This window comes from Erpetoichthys calabaricus, chromosome 18 (assembly GCF_900747795.2).
Source record: "Erpetoichthys calabaricus chromosome 18, fErpCal1.3, whole genome shotgun sequence".
NCBI classification, from domain to species: domain Eukaryota; kingdom Metazoa; phylum Chordata; class Cladistia; order Polypteriformes; family Polypteridae; genus Erpetoichthys; species Erpetoichthys calabaricus.
In genome coordinates this window covers 23,867,868-23,874,690 of record NC_041411.2, presented here as the reverse complement: position 1 = coordinate 23,874,690, position 6,823 = coordinate 23,867,868, and positions in this window count along the sequence as shown.

Below are 6,823 nucleotides of genomic sequence, written 5' to 3'. Positions count from 1 at the left end.
GTCTTATTGTTAATTTTTAACACAGTTATTGCAACAGTTCCAAATCCAAATGTTAGTTATACTGTACTAGCAGTATAAAAAGTGTTGTTTAAGAATGGTGTCTCTGCATATTATTTTGAATCTTACAAGTAGGGGAAAGTGTGCAGAAATTGGAAGAACTTAGAAAATGGAACACCATAAAGAAATTAATTATGTCTTAGCCTCTTGACTGAAGCTTGTTTGGGTAATAAGGGACCACTTTTATCCTCAACAGAGCACTCCTTGAAAGACAGACTATAAGATAGTTTTAAACAATTCTAGTGTTATTGGCATGCATTTGGGTGGCACATTTAACAACGTTGTAGAATGAATCAGACAGTATGTCTCCATTGTGCCCTGTGTGGCTCCACAACCATCAAGGTAGAAGACAGGGAAATTCAATACATACTGTAATTTTGATGGTGATTACAAGCTGCAGAGCAACAGCTGCAAACTTTAATGGATTGGGACATCTTTTAGCCCAAAATCATCTATAGTATTTGAAAGGTTTGATTTCTTCACGTTAGGACCCCTATCCTTATGTTTTTAAGGTAAGGGTAGGGGTTGGTTTGTTGATAACCCAAATATTCACTGGGTTAGGATAGGAATAGGTCTGGTCATCTTTTAACCCAAAATACAATACTCTATTGCATCTGAGCAGATTGATTTTTTAACCTTAGGGCCTCTAAACTGAACGTTTTAAGATAAGGGTAGGGTTATGTCACAAGACAGCCTTTAGCTACTACCTGTATGACATCAGCTTTTGCTTCTAAGTTTTAGTGTGACATCTTCCTCCACTGTTTGAGCACAGATAGCCTGATATTGTTAGGCAAAAGTGACCAGTACAATAATGCAAATGCATGTAATAAGCTTTGGCTTTGTCAGGCACAGAGTGACGTACGGTGGCACAAGTCCTTGAGAACTTGCTCTTTCAAATATTATTGTCAAGAAGTATACATAGCAAGGATCTGACACTGTGGATTATAGTGATACTGTATATAACATAACAGAATCCAGTTGGTTATCTATGACATCTCAACAGCATGTCTATAGGTTAATCATTAATATTGTTGTACCCTTTATGGGCTCCAGCAAAAACTAGATACAACATCATGAGAATGCATGGCAGTACACTTCTGCTTGATTTTCTGGCGTGGATCTGTTTAAAACCAGATAATCGGAAGGTGCCTTGATTCTTGCCTAACCACAATGTTGGCTTAACTGAGTCTGACTATCAAATAAGTTAAGACAAAATCAGACTTGACTGATTTTGTTGTGGTGTACCAAAGATTGGCATGACTGAGTTGCTGGAAACATTACACTGTATGACCAGAGGTCACAGGCACATGCTGCCACTCACAATGTGTTTCTGAGATCATGTACTGTAAATGAAGGCTGCGATTGAAAATCACTAGATAAGTCAAGTAGTGTGATGCCCTGTCTTACTCATGTTGTATTCTGTGTAGAGATGGTTGAGAAGAATTTTTTTTATAGCATGTTTTCATAGAGCACAGGGATAATAGGTTTCCTGATACCAGTGCTTTCAGTGGGGTCCCAAATTGAACAATAAAACATATCAAAAGTCCATTAAAAACCTCAAATTATCCAAATTTCATGTATCCGATTTTATGCCCACCACATCCCAAACAGATGTAGTTGACCTAAAATACTGTTAAATGAGACATTTCTGGAAATTCTCTTGTGTATGACAGTGAAGTACAATCAAACGAGACAGAGTTTTGGAATTGAAGACCCACCTCTCTCGTAAAGGACTCCTACCCAGTCTAGGGTTGGTTTCTGCCTTGTGCCACAGTGTTGCCAGTATATGTTCTTGCCCCATCCCCATCATCCGGAACTGGATAAGTTTGGGAATGTTATGTTATGCTATGTCAGGAAACTACTGTACATTAGTGTTCTGCTTAAATGGCGAATTTTGTTTCATTTTTTTTCAAATTACATGTAGTTTGTTGGCAGAATGGTGACACGGTGGCATGCAGCTTCAGGTGACAGAATTTGAATTACCTCCTGGTCATTTGCTATATCAAGAGTGGTGCAGAATGAGTTTGTCTGTATGGGCAGTGGTGCAGATTAGGTTCAGTTACTCTGTAAGGAGGCTGCATGTTCTTCTCGTGTGTTTGTATGGAGTTTTCCTCTCAGTAGTCTGCAGAGACCTGTGGGTTAAGTTATCTGGTCACTCTAAATTGGCCTTGTCTGAATCAGTGTTGAGGTGTATACATATATGATGATGACTGTGAAGGAATCCTCATTGGTAACACAAATGGTGCCCTTGTGGGACAAAGAAGACTGTTCACACTCAGGTATGTTTTGTAATAATCTATGCAGCAATGGAATTTTCTTAGTAGTATTAGTAGACATTATTTTACCTTTTCCCCATGTACACCAACTATCATTTGTCTGCAGCCTTGAAATGTTTCAGGGTGTAAAATATCCTCCTTCTGCATCCTTCTATTTCTGTCTCTCTCTTTGTTATCTTATCTTCAGTTTGTTGTAGTTCCTTATCCTGGCTCATACAGGTATGCTTCAACAACAAGGATGCACAATCTTTCATCTTCATAGTTGGATATTTCCATGGTATTAAATGACAGCTTATTTGTCTGAATCATCAATAAAAATTTTAACTGAAAAAAGTATAGCTGAGTGATAATTCGACCACATAAGAAGAAAGGGAATGAAGGGTACAGTATTGACTTTGAAGTGGACATATTCAACACTTTTTGAGGTTTTTGTTATACATTAGCTCTGGTGTCCCATAAATCACCATTGCTGTGTTCACATGTTCAGACAGATGTTAAATCTGAGGTGTCAAGATGGAAATGCCACATGAATGCTTTTTCAGCCGAAATGCATTAGGAGCAATGTGGTATATACTCTCTATATTTGTCTTGCTCTTTAATTCTGCAAAATATATCACTTATCTTTAATTGCTCTTTTCTGGATAGATTGACCGGAAACCCACATGAACACGCTGAAGTGAGAAGGCGGAACGTCACAACTTGGAGCTCCAAATAGTCAGAAAGCACATGTTTGTGGCAGAATCCACTAGAGTAGACCTTATCTTTATTTTAAAAGTAATGCTTCACTCAAGACAAGGTTTTAGGGCAAATTAATGTTCACATTTATGGAAATATAAGTACACCCTAAGAAATACTTTTTCTTTTTTAATATATGTGGACATATAAAGATATAAACTTCATTTAAACAGTATCAATAGACGATAGGTGATATAACAAACATCATGCCACATTTACATTCGGTTGTCTGTTGTATAATTTAAATAAACCTGTCTTGTTTAAAACTCATTTAATTTGTTTTGCTGTTTGTTGCTAAAGTGTGAAGAGCTCTTTGTGGCCCCCAGAAAGAAGGTTATTGATGCCTATGAGCTTGGGGATTGATTTTGAAAAGAACTCCAAAGAAATGGGGTAAACATTCCACTGTCAAGAAGATCATCTACAAGTGGAAAACACATCAAACAACTGACAACTTGTTCAGGCCTGGCCTTCCCAGCGACTTCAACTTGAGAGTAGAGCACAAAGCTGAAAGAAATCTCTAAAGAACCCCAGAATTTCATCATGGGATCTTCAGGTAGCTTTTGCCACTGTTGATGTAAAAGTGCATGACTCTACCATTAGAAAGAGTATGCCCACATTTGTTCTACACAGGAGGTGTGCCAGGAAGAAACCAAGACCAGGGCAGGACTAAAGTTTGTCCATGACAACCTAGGCACAGACCAAGACTTATAGAAAAATGTGCTCTGAACAAATGATGTTAAAATGGAGTTATATGTTCACAGTACCATAAGACATGTTTGATGAAAGCCAAAATGGAATTTAAGCAGAAGAACTTGATACCAGCTGTAAAGCATAGTGGTAGAAATATTATGGTTGGAGCTACTATGCTGCATCAGAGCCTGAACAGCCCACCATCATGTCATCCACAATTAATTATTCATTGGGCCAGAGGGTTATGCAGGCAAGACTCCTCTCAAACATAATACAGCTGAAATTGATGTCCAAGACTGGTAATCACTTATAGGAACTGCCTATTTGAGGTGGAATTAACCATCTAGTAGAGCCAAGGGTGGACATGCTATTTACACAGACAATAATGGCATTTCTGTTCAGTTATCATTTAATAAATTATTGCATTGTCAATTTTTTGTTTTTTCTGTAGTTACATCACCTTTATTTATAGATACTCTTAAGTGAAGATCATCTTTTCATATGTCCATCTATGTTAAAAAGAAAAAAGAATTTAACTGGATGTGCTTACTTTTCACATCTTTATACCACAATTTGTCAAAACTAACTTTGATTTCAAGAATACCAAGCTAATCTTTTAATTAGATCAAGAGCTTTTCAAAATGGAAAGGTATAAGTCAACTCCCAGGAGTAAGAGCTGTTGCATCATTCCCAGTTATCCATAGCTGGGGGGTGCTTACCTTCTAAGGATCCTTCTGAAAGTCTCAAAATCAACATCACCTTCCTGACCCCCCACTACTCTTGTTCATATTGCTGTTATCTGCTATTGTGCCCTTATTCTGAACATTCTGGCATCATTTAGAAATTGATGCTGTGAGCACCATGTTACTTCTCAGTTGATTATTTCCAGATCATCCTGTTCATCTTAGAGAGGGTGATGATAGTGGTGGTAAATATCATAGTTTTTGTAATGATTCTTTATTAATGCATTAACTAAACCTTTCCTCATGATTCTGACTGCTACTGAAAAACAAATATTTTGTTGTTTGTTTAACTTTATCTAAGATGTCACAGATTTGTAATAGATGGCCTGAGAGATTAATTCAGTGCAAAACTGAATGAAAGAGCAACATTGACCTTATACTCTGCTTATTTCACTTTAAATCAGATAAATGTAATATAGGGCATAAAAATAAAAGAATACGAAATTAAATTGTTAAGAAAAATCATTGCTGCCTTACTTGGGTGCCTGCCCTCCATCACACAAATCTGCCCCTGTCCAGTTTTGTTGCAGCATGATGGGGACACCAGCCTTATCTATCAGAACAGACCTTTTTCTTAACAGCTCTCTGAGGAAATGCAGATTAGAGCTCTTTTAATCAAATCCGGCAAACCAAGAGGCGCCTCTCAGCCAAATGTGAATGAATTTTTTTTTTGCTCAATTCCATCAAATATTTAAGTAGAAAATGATAGAATTTCTGTTCCATCAGCTGGTTTAAAAGAAACAGTTGTGCCTTCCTTCAGTTCTGCTAAAGTGGGAGACCTACTGAGGTCCTGGCAGGTCTGCTGGCATACAGAAACAAAATTCCATTTGGGCTTTAGTTTTTAATAATGATGAGTGTGATTTTTTTTTTTTAATTTATTACATGTATATTCTTTTTCAGCTCTTGTCTAAGTGAGCTTCCACATGATGTTGGTCTGATTGTCTGGCATTGTGAATAAGGAACTGGACTGTTTTTGTTAAAGTTTCCAGTTCAAATACTGGCTCAATCCCACTGTGCATCTCTGAGTATGTCTCTTAACTTGCCTTTGAAACTGTAAAACAGTATGTGAAAGCATGCACACAATTGGTGTGAGGTAGTGCCTTGGGATGGTATCTGCTACAAAAGGATAGTTACTTAGATAGATTACACTTTATTTGTCCCAATGGAGTAATTTAGATTTTTGTGAAAGCTTAAGAAATATAATAACAAGTAACATCCCCACCCAACACACACGCAAATTACAAAAAAGAAGACAGCTACTGATTTGTGTAAAGATAACAGTTAAGTCACAATAAGGCTTTATAAAAACATATTCCCGCAGGTATAAAGACGCCCCAATAGCATTTGTTGACACAATTGTTTTGAACAGTGTGTTAGTTAGAAATCCTCAATGCTAGTGTGTCAGAGAGTAGATGTGCAGAATTATTCATTATGACCAAGTTTTGTTGTTTGTTAATTTAATAAGTTTCTTTAAACAGCATGAATTGGATTAAGGGAATTTGTGGATGTTCAGTATTAACAATAAAAATAAAATATTTGTGGTTCTATAGCTGCTCACCAGAGGGCAGCACTGTATCATTACACTGTATACTCACTGTGCCTTCTCAAGTGCACAGTTTAAGTTTTAAGAAATCGTTCAGATCAAGATTAGACATATAAATGTATATTTTATAACAGGAGATAGCTTGCGTAGAAATGTACAGAAATGTTTCCTTAACAGACCTACAAAATAATAGATAAATTAAGCTTTAGAGAATCTCAATGAAGTTCTGTGAGAAAAGATTTGTCAACAATGAGGATCCTTCAAGCCGGATTATCCTTGGGGAATCGCGCCACATGGCCGTAGTGCAGTAACTGACGCCCCCCCACAATGCAGGTAATGTGCTTCATTCAGAACTCCATGAGTAAATTCTCATTCAACTCAAATTCAAACCAGTAGTACCCAAGGATTCTCCAAAGAGACACAGTACCAAAGGAGTCCATTATTCATCTCAGGTCACTCGATAGTGTCCATGTCCCGCAACCATATAGCAAGATAGGAACCACCAGGACTCTAAAGACTTGGACCTTTGTCCTTTTGCATAGGTATCAGGAGCACCACACACCCCTTTCCAGCGACCTCATGACCCCCCCATGCTCTCGCAATCCGTATATTAACTTGATAGGAAGGGCCACCAGAGACATAAATGCCACTGCTGAGGTATTGGTGCACAATTTTACAAATTATCTCTACCTGTTTTATTTACTGTAATGTTACAGCACATTAATCACTGACAAGAAAACTGTCATCTGAAATTACTGGAAACATGGTAATTTTACTAA